The 19,209-nt window shown below is 49.5% G+C and overlaps 1 protein-coding gene and 1 long non-coding RNA gene across 5 annotated transcripts in view; one reads left to right on the forward strand and one right to left on the reverse strand.

Annotated features, from left to right (window-relative positions):
* The window catches only part of LOC142559951 (uncharacterized), a 205,669-nt gene that overhangs the window by 147,822 nt on the left and 38,638 nt on the right, over nucleotides 1–19,209 (reverse strand). For 2 of the 3 annotated variants that reach the window (XM_075671657.1, XM_075671653.1), the window contains exon 1: nucleotides 268–941. The exons of the other annotated variant lie outside the window; for it this stretch is intronic. The gene's annotated coding sequence lies outside the window, so the exon portion shown is untranslated. Of the gene's footprint in view, nucleotides 1–267; nucleotides 942–19,209 lie in introns of those variants that run through there. 3 annotated transcript variants of the gene reach the window in all.
* Nucleotides 1–19,209, forward strand: part of LOC142559953 (uncharacterized) — a 96,354-nt gene that overhangs the window by 16,533 nt on the left and 60,612 nt on the right. The gene's annotated exons all lie outside the window — the stretch shown is intronic.

Raw genomic sequence — 19,209 nt, forward strand, 5'->3', positions numbered from 1 at the left:
ACAAGAAGCTCGCCCGACCTCGTATCCTCATCACAGCTCACAAAGCGCTTCACCGCGCTGCGACCTGAACAGAACGTGATGTTGAGTCTGCTCAATCCCAATGCAGCTAAATCGCCAGGCACCACATTACGTCCTGCCATGGCTCTGTACCGAGCAACAGTGGCCACATGAAAGCCGCGTACGTAAGTGCACGCTCACTTTCTCGCATCGGTGCGAGAGCTCGTTCACGCGAAGCCGTGTCAAACGCCCGAAGTGCAATGCACTGACCTTGCTGGCTCAACCGGGCGGGCACCAAAACTCGCAGAGGAGGGGGTGGGAGGCGATTTCGGCAGTGTCGGAGGACGTCGCCACACCGAAAACACACCCGACTTCCGGGCAACGGCGACGCGGCGTCAATATCGGCTGCACACGATGACCAGCAATCCAAGGTGGTGGTGGTGGTGGTGAAGACGCGTGCGAAATCCTCCCCAATTGTCACCCGACGCACACACTCACGCAATCCGAGAAAGCGCGCACAGGGAAATCCAGGCGCCGGACAAGACGACCGCCCCCTGAACAGGGGTGCTTCACTGTTCAGTGAACAGACGCTTCGTCGAGGAGGACGAAGACAAGTATATGGTGCGAGCAACTGTCTGTACTACGGCGTGGCTCCAGAGGCAGGCACAACAATCCACAGTTTATCCTGGAATCGAAAACACACGCCCTGCCGTTTGGAGAACTATCTTGCCCGATCTTTCGGTCCAAAGCACGCAGCGCAATCCACGCGAGGCCGTCCGGCGGCCACGGCACCCCGGGCTTGCGGTCTCGCCGAAGAACTGCACAGGCGGCACCGATCGACGGCTCGCTCGCAGCGGCCGCTCGGCGGCTGAACTTGCGCGATGACTGAGGCAACGCGAGCAGCACTCGCGGCTCGCCCGCCCGCTCGCTGTCGCCGCCGCACCAACTGGTGGCGGCCTTTCTCTCTTTCCCTCTATTTCCTTGCCCTTCTCTCGCCCGCATTATTTTTCTTTCTTTCTTTCTCTCTCGTTCCATCTCTCCTTCTCGTGTGCAGCGCTGTAGCGCTTATTTCTATCGTTCTTTGTCTTTCTTTCGATCGTTCCCTTCCCCGTCCAGGCTTTTTTTTGAAAGCCGACTGTAGCATCGCGCCGGCGCTCACCGTTCTTCGCTCACCTCTCGCAGTGTGCGCGGCGTCGGCAGGTGAGGAGGCGACGGTGGCACGGAGATGCGCCCGGTGCATTTTCACGCTTCGCTTGGATGCCCGCCGCCGCCACAGCCAAGCCGTCGGTGGTGGTGGCGATGCCACGGGCTGCTGTGGCTTGTCCGCCGGTCAGCCGGCCCTCGGAAACGGCCATTTGGCTCGCGGGACCTGTTGTCGAACTTTGCGTTCCCTCCTCTCTCTTTTTCCTTTTTTCAGGACGCTCGAGAAAGACTTCTTGACGGGCTTGATCGGCTTGTCAGAGAGAAGCGAAATGTCCCGCCATCACAAGAGGTTCGGATAGATTACAGGAGGGCGGACGGGATTGCAACACGCGCGAGTTTGGGTCGCGGGTAAACCGGACTGGCGCGAGGAGAGCCGCTCGCGTTCGGACGTCGCGGAACGTAGCGGGCTGCAACGAACTACGCTAGCTCGAACGAATCATGCGTTGTGCCGGAGTGTTTTCATGTTCGAGCAAAATGTCGTTGCAGCGCCCTAAGAATCCAAGAGGGCTGGATGCAGAGCGAAACAAACACCTGATGATTTATCGGGAACCATTATCGTCGCACGGTCCCGCTAGGACATGCGCTGCTGAGCGTCCATTTCGATTTATTGCCATTAAACGCAAAAGTGTGCCACAGTCGTCGAATTTGTGGTGTTTAAGTGACCGTGAGTTACCCCATGCACTCTATATATGTATCCTTCTGTGGTAGTCCTTCCGAAAAGTCATACGTTGTGTTCCACATTTATGTTCAACCCACTCCAATAATTCCAGGTCTGCTCTATATTCATGAAAGAGACTGCGCAGATGACGCAGGCTCTGAAAGCCAGGCTAAACCGACCTGTTGCAATACCATCGCTACAACGCAAGAGCTTCATCAGAGCGCGCCGCTTTCACTGAGTACCGCGGCGCCAGATTCTCGGGCGTGGTTGGTCCTCGAGCGAACGGACAGCGCTGTGTGGCCTGGCATGGACCCAAAAGAAAAGTGCGGTCAGACCCCCGCTCCCCCTTAAAGTCGCACGGTCAATAGCAAACAAACGGGGCGCAGTATTTTGTTTGTCTTTTTCGGCCGCCCCGTCAGCCCGCAGGACACTATGCCGGTGGCCTTCGCCTGCGGGGAAAGGCCGTTTCGTGACCGAGCGAGAACGAACGAGAAAGGGCGCGGCTGGGAAAGGGGAGAGCGATTTGGGAGCAGCTGGAGTGGAGGAGCCCTATTGGAGGTCCTTATCGAAGGATTTTAGTGAGACGGACTAGTTGGTACGGACCTGTTATTGACGAGAGAGACAAAGAAAATAGATGACAGGCAGAGAGGGTAACCGGAGTAACCATGCGGTTGACTACCCTGCACTAGGAGAAGGGCACAACGCATGTCCAGGAAAGAGGAGTAGATATGAAAAAAAAGATTCCAGAGCGCTGTCCGAGACTTACCACGTATGCTTGCAGCAGGGACCGAAAACTACGACAAAGAAAAGTCAGTGGCGATTTAGTGCTGAATGCGAGAGAATGCGTGTTAGCATTACGTCACAACTCTTTGTGGTCTCGGAGTCATGATTTAAACCGCGTTCACCACATTGCAAAGTGTTGCTCAGGCGCTCACTCGACACAAGTCCTGCCTTTTCGACGAGCGAAATGCAACTGACGGTGGTCCGGAGCAGCACACAGTCAGTTGCAACAATATATATATATATATATATATATATATATATATATATATATATATAGAGAGAGAGAGAGAGAGAGAGAGAGAGAGAGAGAGAGGCGCAGACCCACGCAAAAAAGCAAACAAATCAAATATTTTAAAAACACTTAATTTTGACGTTTCGGCATGGGTCCGATCTTCATTGAAGAATGGCTCGTCATGAAGTCGAAATTAAATGTTTGTTCTTGTTTTTTATGCGCCTTTCCACTTCTATTACCTTATTAAACACCGAACCCAAAGAACTACTTCCTTCTTCCTCTTTTGCTTCATAATAATAATAATAATAATAATAATAATAATAATAATAATAATAATAATAATAATAATAATAATAATAATAATCCCATTTTATGTCCACTGCAGGGCGGACGAATGCCTCTCGCTGCGATCTCCAATTACCCCTGCCTGTCCACACACGCACACACACACATTGGCTTATGCAACGCTCCAGCGACATTCGAGCGATTTATGGATACCGTGCTCCGCGGACTCACATGGGAAATTTGCATGTGCTATTTAGACGACGTCATTATCTACGGCCGGACATTTCACGAGCACAATCAGCGCCTGTCGATCGTTCTTGACTGTATCCAGCAAGCTGGCCTTATTTTAAACTCGAAGAAATGTCATTTCGGTGAGCGTCAAGCCCTCGTACTAGGCTTTCTGGTCGACAAAGACGGCATACGACCAGACCCTGAAAAGATAGCAGCGGTTCGCGACTTCCAACAGCCACAAACGGTGAAAGGTCTGCGAAGCTTTTTGGGCCTCTGTTCATATTTCCGACGTTTTATCAAGAATTTCGCACAGCTTGCCTCTCCCCTCACGTCTCTCCTTCACAAAGACACCCCATACTTGTGGACTGCTGACTGCGAGTCGGCGTTTCAACAGCTGAAATTTTTGTTGACTTCTGGACCGGTACTGCGGCATTTTGATCCGGAGGCGTCAACTGAGCTGCACACTGACGCCAGCGGTGCGGGTGTTGGTGCTGTGCTTGTTCAACTCTGCGATGGCCGTGAGCATGTCATTGCCTACGCTAGTCGGACACTTACAAAAGCGGAGACAAACTACACCGTTACTGAACTCGAGTGCCTAGCAGTCGTCTTCGCCATTCAGAAGTTCCGTCCCTATCTACATGGCCGCGCATTCACGATAGTGACTGACCATCATTCACTCTGTTGGCTGGTTGGGCTGCGTGACCCGTCTGGCCGGTTGGCCCGCTGGGCTTTGCGCCTTCAAGAGTACAGCTTCTCCGTTAACTACAAGAGCGGACGCTGTCACACGGATGCTGATTGCCTATCCCGTCTCCCTTCGCCGCACACTAAAGCTGAGGATGATGACTTCGACGACTACCTAGTTTCCATCTCTTCCGACTTTCCAGACCTGCGTACCTTCGAGAGCGAGCAACGTTGCGACCCTACCTTGAAATCCCTACGGGCAGCTGCACGTGAGCCAGCAGGAACAACACCGTTTACTTTTCGTAATGGTTTGCTGTACAAAAAAAATTACTCGGCTGATGGTCCCCCATTGCTTCTAGTTGTGCCCGAAAACCTGCGCTCGGCTGTCCTTCGTTGTATGCATGACGATATCACGTCCGGGCACCTTGGCTTTACACGCACACTACACCGACTTAGACAGAGATTTTTCTGGCCCAAGCTCTGGAAAACAACGAAACAGTATGTCGCCAGCTGTACTGTTTGCCAGCGCCACAAGCAAACGACGACGGCCCCAGCAGGCTATTTACAACCAGTTAAGCCACCGACGTTACCCTTTGAAAAAGTGGGCATCGACTTGCTTGGCCCGCTCCCAAAGACGTCAGCTGGCTACCGCTGGATTATAGTATGCGTAGATTATCTTACTCGCTACACGGAAACGGCGGCACTTCCATCTGCCACTGCAGCAGATGTCTCTTCATTTTTGTTGCATCACGTCATACTCCGTCACGGCGCTCCCCGTGTTGTCATCAGTGACCGTGGACGGCAATTCACCGCCGACGTCGTTGAAGAACTTTTGCGGCTTTGTGGTTCTGCATATCGTCATGCCACTCCTTACCACCCGCAAACCAATGGCCTCACGGAGCGGACGAATCGAACCCTTACCAACATGTTATCAATGTATGTCGCTGCTGACCACAAGAATTGGGACGCCGTCTTACCTTTTGTAACGTACGCGTACAATAGTGCCAAGCACGAAGTTACTGGATATGCGCCGTTCTTTTTGTTGTACGCCCGCGCACCCCAGAGCTTTCTGGACACTATTCTACCTTTATCGTGCCAACAGGATCCTTCCATCGCCCAAACTCTGTGTCGTGCTGAGGAAGCACGTCGACTGGCGCATCTTAAGACGTTGTCCTCACAAGGCAACAGCAAGATTCGCTATGATGCGCGGCATCTCCCCGTCAGTTTTACTCCCGGTGATTATGTTTGGTTGTGGACACCTGTTCGCAAAAAGGGATTGTACCGCAAGTTTCTCGCCACTTACACCGGACCATTCGTTATACTCAACCGCTTGAGCGATGTGAACTATGTCGTCGCCAAAGTGACGGCAAGTAATCGGCGTTCACGGGCGACGCAAGTTGTTCACGTGGCCAGACTCAAGCAGTGCCATCACAGATCCCTTTAACTCTCTCGGCGAGCTTCGTCTGCCCCCGGGGAAAATGTCGCAGCACTGCGCGGCTGCGGCTGAGGGAGAGAAAGACGAAGTAGAGTGTGCGCTTCCTGTAGCTTCCCTCTCGGACCTCGTTTCACCGTTTCACCCTGTAAATAAACATCATTCGTAACAATATATATATTCTCTACCACGTGACCGCGAGTGAGTGAGTGAGTGAGTGAGTGAGTGAGTGAGTGAGTGAGTGAGTGAGTGAGTGAGTGAGTGAGTGAGTGAGTGAGTGAGTGAGTGAGTGAGTGAGTGAGTGAGTGAAGAAACATTATTGCAAGTCCAGCGAGGACGCGAACTCGTCGCGCACCCGGCTAGTCCCACGTCGGGACCGGCAGGTCTAGCCCACCGGCCACCCGATGGGTAGCCCAAGAGCCCTCTTGGCCACTTTGCGGATGAGAGCGTTGAGCTTGTCTCGCTCCGCTCTGAGCCAGTTGTGCATAGAAATTGTGTACGTAAAGTGACATAGTACGAAGGCATTGATAAGCCTGAGGAAATTGTTTTCCTTCATTCCTCTGTGCCGGTTTGCTATTCTGTGAACGAGGCGGTAAGCTTTGTCCGTCTTTGCAATAATCTTGCGAAGAGCCGTTCCGTTCCCGCCGTTGAATTCGACAAACATGCCCAGGACCCGAATAACGTCGACCCTGGGTAGATCGGTTTCCACTTTCTTGGTAGCCGCGGAAGCGTCGTTCCGGACGCCTTCGCACCATTCTTCGAGAGTGGCGGGTGGCCTGGCTCTGCCGGGTTCTTCGCGAATCTTGCGAAAGCGGTCCCAATCGATGAACTTGAATTCCTTGATCCTACTCCGAGACACCTTGAAGTTGGTCTCGAGAATGTAGTGGTCGCTGCCGAACTCCATGGCGGTGTTCTCCCAGCCCACGTCCTCAACGCTCCTGACGAACGCGAGGTCGGGTGTCGAGTCCCGGGTGACGGAGTTGCCGATGCGCCTAGGAAAATTTTTGTCAGTGACCACAGTGAGGTCCATCTCGCTGGCGTCTTGCCACAGGTTGCGCTCCTTGGTAGTGTCGTAGACGTAAACCCAGATGCCGCACGGTGCGTTGAAGTCATCGACGACGACCAAGGGTCGAGGGCCGGCCAAGTCGGTCGCTTTCTTGAGGATGGTCTTGAACTGCTTGCGCGAGTCCCTAGGGTTGCTGTAGATATTGAGGACGAACACGCTTTTTCTGCGCTGATTGTGCAGTGGTATGTCGAGCAGGATTTCAACCATGACATATTAAATTCTACCATTCGGTCGTGGGTGAGATGAGCCAGCCTTTTATCAATCAAGGTGCAAATCCCTACACGGCCCTGTAGCCCTGGAACGAGGCGGCGGAGACTAATGTTTCCTGGAGAGCAATGACTTGAGGTTTGACAGCGAAAGACCTGAAGAACTGCTGCAGAGGGGCTTTTTTGTTAGAATACCCCCTGCAGTTCCATTGCCACCACCACGGTGCCGGTGTTCTTGATTCTAATATTTACCACATACATTTTTTTTTTTCCATAGTGGCACTCCGAACGCTAACGTATTACAAGAAATAATTCTACCTCCAAGGACGAAGCTTTATCTAAAGAACTTGTTTACTGCCTCGGTGGTTTCTTTTCGAGACGTAGCAGATCACTTATGGAATGGGCATGCTTCCCAGAATAGAAGGCTGAGAACGCCTTGGTACTGCTGATCGCCAAGCAATACATCTAATGACTCCAGCAAACGATGCAGATTTAAACGGGGGTCAATGGAGCGCTCGGAAGCGACTTAAAATAGCACGTATTTTACACGGCCGTTTAAGAAACAGCGGTGGTTGTATTTACACACCGAACTTGAACAAATTTAAATCAAAATGTATCACAGCCTATTGCATTATTGGTTGATTAGTCGAAGGTTGCCGCATACGGCACACAGCCAACGAAGGCGATATCGATGTACCAACGGTGTCCAGAAGAATATATTAATCGCGACGACAGACCGGGGCGAAATGTGCTATCGATGTCTAATATACACTCTTTCTGAGAAATATATTACTTCAATGCAGCCAACTCCGGTACCCGAACTCACCGAGCCCATTAAATGTAGTCACAAAGCCCATAACTCAATGCACATCCATTAATCCACAACATCACAGGTTTTAAAAACAAAAGTTTGCTTTTATATTAATCAAATGTCACGAGGGACTGGGTGGGTATAACTGGACAGGATGATGAGTGAGTGAGTGAGTGAGTGAGTGAGTGAGTGAGTGAGTGAGTGAGTGAGTGAGTGAGTGAGTGAGTGAGTGAGTGAGTGAGTGAGTGAGTGAGTGAGTGAGTGAGTGAGTGAGTGAGTGAGTGAGTGAGTGAGTGAGTGAGTGAACAAATCAGGCATTATTGCATATGCTATCTGCTTCTTTTTGTTTTCGGTTGTGGAAGCTTACGCGCCTAACCCTACCAAATCCCCCCCTCCTCTCAGTGTAGGGTATCAACAGGATTTTTAGTTCGGGTCAACCTCCCTGCCTTTCTTGTCTTCGGCCTCGCAGATGCATCCCGTCTTATTTGTCCCCCACGAACAATGTTAGCGCTAAGCACACAGTCCAGCAAGCATGCAGTCGCGCCAACAACTCAAGAAGGATTTTCCTGTTCCACTTTTTCTTTTTATCAATGCAGACGGAGCATTCACGTTCAAAGCACACTGTTTAACAGTGTATACGCAGCGAGCGAAATCATCGGACACACAAGCGCAAAGAAAAGCGCAGATAACTCGTGCAACGATGTAGCCACAGAAAGTGTCCAACGATGATCGCCCGGAGAAAGACCCAATCAGGAATAAACGAGTTGGGACGGCGACCGTCTGTACGCGCAAGGACGGCGCTGCGTGCGGAAGGACCTTTGGGAAAACGATCAAGGAAAAGAACAGATAATTTTAATGAGACCAAGATGGATATGCAGAAAATGGGACTAGCTGGACGACAGCTCTCAAGGGCCATTGTTGTACTACAGGAGCTATGAGGGTATTTCCTCTAACGATCGGGAGCTCACGGCAACGCCACTTTAATTTGGCTGCGAAATATGTGCAGCATCCGCGGAATATGCAATCGATATCAGTTGGGCAGGAACTAATTGACAAGACTGATCGCACGTAGCTGCTATTCTTGGTTCAAGTGCGCCTGCACAAAAATTCAAGGGGCACTTAGTTATCCCTGCGCGGACGAATGCGAAAGCATTGCGGTCACGTCAGCAGAAGCCCGGCGAAGTCCAGTGGCGCCACTGGCGGAGTCACGTGACTAAAGCGGCCATATAAGCAGAAGCGCCGCAACGTGACCAACGCTGTTCATTACAACGCGCGCACAACGCACGGTCGTCGGTTCGACTCCAACCAAAGGTCGTGGGTTCGAGTGCCTTAACTCTATCTTAGTTACCTGTACCTTAATTAAATTCGCCTTGATTAACACGAATGATTGGGTTCGAGTGCCTTAATTAACTCTATCTTAATTAGCTGTGCCTGAATTAACTTCGCCTTCAGTAACACCAATGGTCGTGGGTTCGATCCCACCAAAGGTCGAGTGTTCGTAGCCTTTTTGCACCATGTTTTTGTCATGCCGCCAATGACTGTTTTTCCACTACATGGAGCATTTAATGCTTTCGAATTAATAATTAGTTTACTACAACGGTTCGCGCAGGTTTGCGAGGGCGCGACAATTAACGAAACGAAGTAATGAAAGAAAAATTTGGAGGATGCTTAAGCTTCGCCTTTAAGAGTGGAACGCGAGGGCATTCAAGGATCCCTGGCTGCTTCTAACGCTTCGCGGCCACTGCAGCTTATGTAGCCGTAATGTTTACCGACAAACGCCGGCGGCGAACGCTATGCACGAAGGTGAGTTCTCTGGTAGGAACGCGGCCTGTTGCGTGGGCCGCGATGCGGTGGAGTCCAGCGCCATCTGGAGGCGTTGCAAGGAACCGGGCGCGCCGCTCCGAGGCCCCCGAGATTTGCGCGCGCAAATCTCGGACGCCGTGGCCGGTGTATGTATACATGGTAGAAACGCTGGAAAAGGGTTTTGTGTCTGGCTTTCCGCGAAACAAAATTATGTTTTATCGTATATTCAAATTACAATCCGACGCTATCATGTCTGTAGGTTGTGTGTAAGTCGTACTTTAGGATTTTTCTGACGCATTTTACTTTGAGAAATTCAATTAGTTTAGTAGTTTCTTTGCACTAAACGGAGGGCCTGCGTGGTTAGGTATGCGTGGTTCGGAATGCTTTTTGCCGAAACGGCGGCAGACGCTGGACCCTCAGCGCTGTCGCGTTAAAATATGAGCAAGGACGCAGAACGTGGCTTGCTCAGATACTCAAATGTGCTACGTAATACGAACTCAAGGAGTTAGAAAAGAAGTACTTCAAACGCTTATAATGTGTAATAGTAGGCAGAGTGGCCCCTTGCTTTCTGAAGAAAAGAACTGGCAGTCATTTTAGCATTCTACCCTCGTCAGAATGCGGCCACCTCGAGCCAGGAATCGGACCCGCGACTTTGTGCTCAACAGCGCCGCGCCATAGCCACTGAGCCATCAAGTAGCATATTTTTTCTGCGTGTGTGTTATTGGTAAGCATTACCGTGTTCGGAATGCAGGGGGCTTCACAGGGCCGAGCTCGCTCTGCAGGCTGCCACTGACGCAGTGTGTCTGCTACGGCAGCCGCTGTTGAAGTGTAGCAGCAGCAGCAACTGTAGAAGCGAAGTGACCACTCGTAATGAGGCCGGAAGAAGTGCCGGGCGTTTAAAGAGGAAGAAAAAAAGAGAAGCACAGAGCGTCCCCTTTCCCCCCCCCCTCTCTCTCTCTCTGGCGCGTTCCTTCGGTGGTACTTCCGGCACCGCTTTTGGGCCGAGCCGGGTGGCACACACGCCTGGTCCACTTCCGCCATCCGGTCGTCGTCGACGACGTCGTAACTTTGCCGCCGCGGGCGCGCACTTCCAGAGCGTCCGCATACAAGCGCCGCCTTCACGTGGCCGCGGGCAACACGCTGGCCCGCTATGTGGCGCATACCGGTTAGGAAAAGAGGAGAGAGAGAGAGAGAAAGAAGCGCGAAGCCAGCTGGCTATAAAACGCACAATGAGCAGAGGCCGTTTTGTCCCCCAACTTTTGTTTTCGAGCGCGCTTTCACGCTGGTGACTTGTTTGTGATCGCTGTCTCGACAGCGTTTTCGACGCTGTTATAAAGAGCTACTGCAATGCGCTTCATTTCGCATTTCTCCTAGAGCCCGAGGCAAATACCGAAACCCAACAGTGCGTCATAAGAACAAGTTCGTTTTTTTTTTCTCTGTACACACGTTATGTAAAGTAGACGTAGGTTTAACTGGAGAAGTTAGGGGGTTCGAAACAACGTCACGTCACCTCCGGTTACTACGTTTTACGTTTCAGGAAAGAAGAAAAAAAAGGAGACAGCTGCAATAACACGGGGAAAAGTAGTGTCTTAACTTCACCGTGTAGTTACGTTAACTGCACGCTGCATGCCGTAGCTTCTGAGGTGTCCGGAACTACGTAATGCGTGTTCACTGGCAGAATCATCACATTTATGTTCAGTGCAATCAAGGCGACGGTCTTTATGAGAGAACACAAACGGGCAAGCTAGTTGCGTAAAACTCACTCTCCCGTTATTAACAACAGCATGCAGTATTTCGGAAAAGGAGCTAAAGGCACATCGGTTTCTTGGTCGGTGTATTTATGGCCTCATTCACGATCAAACTCCTTATCGCGGAAAGAGTGGTTGAGACCGAGCAGAAACAACATGCGCACAAGCGCTAACTTTCAACTAAAGCTTCATTTCTGATAACGTACTAATTGTACATAAAAAGCCATGGGCAGGAACGATATTACAATTGTGCAAAGGGTGAAAAACAACAAAAGAAACAATGTGGCTCCTGCACATGACTTTTTGTGCATAAATGGCACGTTATCAGGAATAAAGATTTAGTTGGAAGTTAGCGCTTGTGTGTATGTCGTTTCCCCTCGGTGTGGTCCATTGCTTAAGCGCTACAGAGGCTTGATCACGGAGTACCAACTGGGCCGATCTCTGACGTTGCTAAGTTACTCACGCACGCGCCATGACTTCGACGCTATCTTCTAGGCTCAATATAGCGCGCGCAGGGAAACGCTGCTCGTCAATTATAAAGTGACCTTTCTGATTCAGTAACGCAGCATGACGAATCCTGAACTATAATTTCGATATTCGGACGCTTTCAGCAGCACATATGCCATGGCAGTGAAACGGAAAGACGTTTCCCAAGCAATTTCTTTTTTTATTGAAATGAATATTAGGAGAGGTTGGCGCCTTTACGGTGGCACCGGCTACTCCTTGTCACTTGGCAAAGGAAATAAATTTGCGTAAAAGGGGGGAATAGCGACACGAAATATGGCACTAAGTAGAACACTGGAAGAATAAAAAATATACAGTCCAACAGTACATGAGTCGCAAAGTTCTGTGCATTAGTTCAGTCCACGTACGCATATATAAAGTCAGATATTTAGAACAGCCATAACACAACACATGTAATGCACTGCAAGTACAGAACAGAATTATACATATTGCATAAGTTGTGATCGCCACATAAACCAATTATGAATCACGAACAACGTTTATGTTACTCATTTAGCGCATTCGGATCATCTGATACCTAATATTTCCCCAAAATGTTGGTCTCCTCTAAAAACTTTTTCAGAGCAAGAAGCCCTCTTTTTTGAAGGCCCGCAGTTGGCCATGGGCCAAGTATTTTTTTTAGAGTGAATGGTCTTCTGTCTAATATCAACAAATTTGCTTGCAGTACCCTTCTTTGTGGATTGTATTTAGTGCACTCGAGGAGAAGATGATGCACATCTTCGTCTGCATGGCCACTGTGGACTAGAGACACGTTTTATCCTGTACAAGAAGTGTTTAGTGAATGCAGTACCAAAACGCAGGCGGTGTACCAATGTTTCAAATTTTTTGTTGTCTCTTAGATTTTCCGGCATTGTTAAGTTTATACATGGGTCTATAAAGTATAACTCAGAGTTTTTAGTTTGCTGATCAAACCAGGTAGTTCTGCTGAGGCGACAAGAAATCTGTCTCAAGAGCAGACGGACTTCACTACGCAATAGAGGAAGATTGGTTGTCTCCGTGTTATTGTGCGCCCGATTCGCAGCTGCGTCCGCTGCAGTATTACCAGGAATATTGCAGTGCCCAGGTATCCACTGGAATGCAATTACGTGGTTCATTGCGCTTGCTTTTGTAAGTTCTTTGAGTGTCTCATACAATAGCAAAGTGTTCAAAGAATTTTTCTTATTGCTCTGTAGTAATGTGAGAGCGGCTTGCAAATCGCTAAAGATAACCCATTTTTGCGAATGTTCTTTTGTTGCTATGAAACGCAAAGCACACAAGTATAGCTGTACGGGGACCTTGCTAAAATATCAATGACTTCATCAATCCGGAGGAGGGGCCGGGCCTGTATTCTGATGAATTCTCAGAAGCAACGTTTAGTGGAGACACGCTCGTCAACACGAAGGTGGATGTCGCGCCTCGTTCGAGACATACAAATCAAATGCGTGCCGCGCATATAGCATGGCATTCAAAAGATCAGGAAGTAAAGAAGGCTCATTCACGGGGAAAGGTTCAAATACAGCACAGCCCGCGCGGACTTAAGTGCAGAAAGCGTATTTGGCACTAGCGTAGTCCGATGGCATCGCAAGTCGTAGCGTCGAATGTAAAGGCGTCACGCATGATGAGACAACAGTGACCCACGATTGCTTGGGATAACCAATGCGCGAGGCCTGCGACTACTAAAATGAAAGAAGTACAGAAATACAAAAAGGAAAAAGAAACAGCGCGCGTTCTGTCATGCCGTTATTTCTTGTCCCGTTGCGTCGACATCACACTTTAAACGAACAGTAGGCCGTTTATTGCGTAAGGCAGCTGACCGGCAATCTATTAGAGTTGCAGAATGGATGCCAAAGCAAGAGAAGCGTCGTCGAGGACGGTAGAGAACTAGATGTTGTGATGAGATTAGGTAATTTGCAGGCATAAGATGGTGCCAGCTGGCGCAAGACAGCGTAATTGAAGACCGCTGGGAGAGGCCTCCGTCCTGCAGTGGACATAAATGTTGTTGTTGTGGTTGTTGTTGTGGTTGTTAAACGAATCAAACGCCAACTGTTTACTACGGGAGTAATCCAACCGCGAAACAGCCGACTGTGTTCTCCATCTGCGGTCTTCGAAAACAAGGTCTCATTGATTAACCATGCGCTACACTGAACGAGCCTGTTCTCGCAAGATCACCGTAGCTGTGCTCAGTCAGTACTGCTCGACAGTGCGACTACCTGGGGAACGCCGAGTGTTGACAACTCGATCCCCTTTTTGCCGCTAAACAGCAACGCGTCCGCCCCGACTGGAATGAATTCGTCCGCGCTCCTTTGTAGTGTTTTGTAGCATCTTATGTTTTTGCTCACTTTAGAAGTCTCTCGATGAGCCTTTCCGCTTGACCCTACAATCCTACTTTATCAATCCCTCCAAATGTGACCATTGCCTAGCGTTCTGCCCTGAGAAACGAGCGCCGTAAATCTGGAAGCAGGAATAGGTTGCGCAATTACGGAAGAGTTGCATGTTCACTTTCCAAAACGAACTAATGTAATTTTCTGTTCGCTAAAGACCGGCTCTGTTCGTACTACGCTTGCCACTTAGCGGCGCATCGGCATACCCAGTGCACGTTTCCCAGCAGCAGCAACCGCACGCTGCTGCGCCATCGTCGACCGGGGAACCCGGCCCCTGCTGCTACTACCGAACCTTCAAACTTCGACGCGCGCAATTTAAAGAAGAAAGAAGAAAAATCAGCGAGAAAGAAACACCGCAGAAGAAAAAAAAAAGGCGGAAATGCAAAGTAAAAGAGAGCGAAAGAACGAGTGGTAGGGAATCCGCGAGCTTCTTGCAAACCCACCCCCCGACGTCAGGGTGAGAGACACGCTACTAGGGGATGCGGGGGAGCAGGGGGAGGGCGCATTCCAGAGAGCCACCACCAGGGGCCCCCCCAATCGAGACATGGCGGATGCAGGGCCCCGCGGCAGAGAGAACCAGTTTCTGCGCCACGCTTGCTTCGGGAGGCGGGTCCCAAACAAAAACACGCGGTTCAGGAGCTAGCCGGGAAGGCCGACGCACGGTGGTCATGGGGGCGGCGGCAGCGTTTCCAGGGGTCCGGTGCGGCGCGTAAATGCGTGCACGTGTACGCCTCCCGGCTGCTGCATGCCGTGGGGGGGGGGGAGGGGGGGGGCGGTACGGTGGTGGAACTAGTTCTTCGAGGCAAAGCATGCGCACTCACAAGTGGTGAACGGCTGCGCAAGCTCGCGCTCTTTTCAGAGGCTGTTGTTGTTGTTGTTGTTGTTGTTGTTGTGGTTGTGGTTGTTGTTGTTGTTGCCGTCGTCGTCGTCGTCGTCGTCGTCGTCATCGTCCCCGCAAATTCCATAAACAAAAAACAATGAAAACTACGCTGTGGGACAGGTCATCAACTTGGAGGTAGCAGATAACCAAAGAAATGTGTAAGCATTAAGGGATACTCAGTTACTCAGAAGCGATAAGACAAGATAAAAGAAGGCGATAAGAAGATAACAGTAGGTGGGTATCCTTCTCTGGCCTTAAATAAAGCGCCAGAGTAAACTGCAGACGAAATTGCAGTGACACTTCGTTCGGAATCTACACAAAAGAAAATCCCCGATCTGTGACGATCCCAAGTCTTCAATTGCACTTCTGCTTCGGCAGTGAACTGTTTTATAACGATGCTGCACCCCGGTGAGATGGCGTTCCGTCGAGCTCTAAACTACCTGTGCTTCATTGCACTGTATTGTAGTCGTTCATCTTAATTTGCTGTCCTTTTTTCTTTTTTTCGATTTCAGAAACTGCGAAGCGCACCGGGCAACAAAACGCGCACAACAAAAGAAACCTCCCTTTGCCTCTTCCTTTCGTCTTCGCGTCGACTTAGTTTGCATTCTTACTTCGGTATACGCGGAAATCCGTTGTTACCGCCGATGGCTCGCCCTTAAGGCTTAGTTCCTTTCTTCTGTCTTCTCCTGGAAATTTGTGCATCTTCGTGGAATGCGCGCAACCATACATTAAGAAGAAGAAAAAAAGCGCCTAGTGGAACCTATTAAAGAAAGAAGAACGGCAGATCACCGGCCTAATCCGACGCCAGCGAAGGTCACGAAGCGTGCGTCCGTCACAGTTCACTTAGCATCAAGCTGTAGTGTGCAACGGAGTGTTCTAGCCAGCTTTCCTTTGTACGCGAGTTCGGCTGTACGTTTCGCTTCGGTTGCGACGAGAGGTCGGGGAGAAAGTGGCGATAGTTATCGAGAATAGTCGCGGTGCCTGCGTTTGTAAGTTTTACGTAATCTCCTCACAGAAAAAAAAAAGAGAGAGTTGCTGCAACTCAGCCATGGTTGAATTGGAAGCTTGAAACAAGCCGTAAACATGATCATACAGCGGCGGTTCGTGTGCAGGACGGTTCAATCTTAAACAATGTGACTTACGGGTAGTCAAGCACATTCACTTGCAGCATACGTTTCTTCAATTTTCGTGGAAATACATTTCTGCTGGCCTTCCTGCCGCATCGTAGCTGTAATCATAGCGAAATACTAATTTAATGTCCCCCAAAAAGCAAACTACACTGTACAACAGCTTCACAGATGTCGTAACCTGATTCGCTTTTATGCATTCCATCGCACCGCATTACTTGTTCTAATGCCTGTATCCACTGTACGTCACTTAATCTGTATTAGACTTCCTTCTTGTCATTCATGGTGTTTTTGATGATATATATAGTGACTTGATAACTGAGACACAACATGGCCTTCAAGTTCGCTTTTTCTCACGTTTCAGCTCCATATGCTATAGTGCTGACAGAAAGGGGCGGTTGCTTTTTCTTCACGGGGATATCGGCAATATGCTGCTTATGACTTGTGAGAGCCTTCCAAATGCTACATTCTTCATAAAAGCTCGCGCCCACGCCGTTGTAGCGGGGAAATAACGGCGCGTGACTAAATCCGAAAAAAAATTAAATTATGGGGTTTTACGTGCCAAAACCACCTTCTGATTATGAGGCACGCCGTAGTGGACGACTCCGGAAATTTTGACCACCTGGGGTTCTTTAACGCGCACCTAAATCTAAGTACACGGGTGCTTTCGCATTTCGCCCCCATCGAAATGCGGCCGCCGTGGCCGGGATTCGATCCCGCGACTTCGTGCTCAGCAGCCCAACACCATAGCCACTGTGCAACCACGGCGGGTGACTAAATCCGAACGGTATTACATTAACGAACATCTCCCGATGCCACTCGTCTGCGGTTATTAAACAACAGTAAATAAAGTATTAAATAGCTGCCATAGTAAAGGGCGGTGCAGGCGGGTGTCAGAAAATAAAGGGACAACGTGACACGTATAATCACGCTGACACTTTCAATCACGTATAGTTTCGTTTTCAGCCAGTTCGAGCACGTACACAAGGACGTGCTGGGTTCGCGTTAGCGCTCTTTGAATTGCCGAAAGAACGATGGTTGCATAAACATTTAATTAAACCATGATTTGACGTAAATCCGAGACATGAATTCGTAAATAGACTCACGTCTCTCTCCGCGTCATGGTCTCGCGCGTCGTTCGCACAATCACATGAAAATCACACTGTAAATATATGCACTGTACTTGCATTAGACGTATTAATTTTTTTTTTCTGAAACAATGGTTTGTGTCAATTATTCGCGCGATTTTTTTTTTGTATATCTGCAGTGCATCTATAGTTTTTATTTCAATATTACATTATACCGAAATCCCAAATAGGCTACTGGGACAGGAATAACGAAAAAAAATCGATAAAGATAACAGTTTCAACACGCCTAGACACAACGCAATCACAAGACGCCAGCACAAAGAATATAGCATCACTATACGGGAATCAGCACCGTCAGCATAGCCCAGTGCCTGACACAGTCGTTCATCACACAGGAGGGGTGGAGCACACACAGGACCTTCAATGTATACATACATATGCAGCATCCATATATTTTGGACATTTTATGCCGCACCTCTCTGTGGCGACATTTCGAGCTTTGAGGACTTAATGGAACGTCATCTTATAATGCGTTTTTTTTACCTTCGTGACGTCGCGGTACACGTGATACGTTTCGACGTTTCTCGGGCGAGAAGGGGCAGCCGGCGCCGTCTCTTGGTGCCAACATCTCCTTACTTATTCCTGTCAGATAAAGAGAGGGAGAGAATAGGAAAACACGCACGCGCTTGAACTCATTCCACGAGTCCAGGCGGGTAAGGCATAGACATCAGAAATGGCGGGTGTCGTTTCGCTGACGTTCACGGTGCGTGGCATCCACGCCTCATGTGTGCTGGTGGGTGTCTGCGTGTGTGCTCCGACGAATTTCGTTTCTCTCGCAGGAACGCAAGCAGGCAGGCTTGAGGCAAGGAGCGGATGAATATGGAGATTTCAGAAGAGCGTGCTCTCTCTCTCGCTGACGCGTGTCAGTCGCCGCAGATGTTCCCGGACGTGCAAACGGTGACGGGCGCCCGAGTACGTCCGTCACAGGCGAGGCTGCCGGGCGCGTCTTCGAGCGCGCGCAGTCCGCGAAGACCGGCAAAAATGTAGAAACAAAGAAGAAAAATTATAAACGAAAAGAAGGAAACGCTCCAGGGAAAAAAATTTTATCAAGTGTCTCGAGCGTAGTGCGCCCACGCGCATTCAAACACGTGATACACACGGGCGCGCCTTTTCGCTCCCCCCCCCCCAGAAAAAATATAATAAAAACTAAATAAAACATAGATAAACATGCAAAAGCACAGACGAACATACTGCGTCGTTGTTTTACATTACGTAGGTGTCCCTGTTCACCGGATTATCGCTGTTATCAAGTTATCGCTAGGCCCGCAAGACCCCCGTACCAGAGTTGCCAGATGCTGCCGAGCAAATAAGCAAATAACCACCCCAAAACAAGCCCAAAAAAAGCGGCGCGACTTTTGCTAAGAAGCCCAAAAGAAGCGGACATTAACAAATTTTCTGATTCTTGCAAATCGTTTAATTACAGTATCAAAAAAACGCACAAATATGAAGGGAAGGCGAACAAATCATTTTAATTATTTTCAACAGCAACAATATCCGCAAGACTGAGCGAAAACACTCATGTAGTTTATTAACATTGTCCCCAGGGTAGTCTGCACCCTGGTCATTGCGCGTTGGCCTGCATATGAATGAAGTTACTTGTTGACTCATCCAGCCTATGGTTCATTTCATGGCTCAACTACACACAGTCATCGTCGGATCTGTTCGACTCATCAGGAAAATCATCCGCGTCCACTTCGGAACCATACATATTTTTAGAGTTGAATAGCTGCAACATTTTTAATGTCGGTTGAAAGTCCCGGCAGCAAACACCTCGAAACTTTAGGCCATAACGTACGTGCAGGATGCCGCTCAACATTGGATTCTTCATTCTGTTTCGGTGGCGCGACTTCACCAGGTTCATGTGCGAGAACACGCGCTCGACATCGGCATTGCTAAGGGGCATGGCCAACAACGACAGAGCGAACTCTGCTATTTCCTTGAAACAACTTTCGCCGCTTGCATCCTTGAAATCTAGCACTTCTACCCAGAAAGAAGCGCCGTCCTTGTTTACATTTTTCCAAGGAAGGAGGCAC

This window comes from Dermacentor variabilis, chromosome 10 (genome assembly GCF_050947875.1).
Source record: "Dermacentor variabilis isolate Ectoservices chromosome 10, ASM5094787v1, whole genome shotgun sequence".
NCBI classification, from domain to species: domain Eukaryota; kingdom Metazoa; phylum Arthropoda; class Arachnida; order Ixodida; family Ixodidae; genus Dermacentor; species Dermacentor variabilis.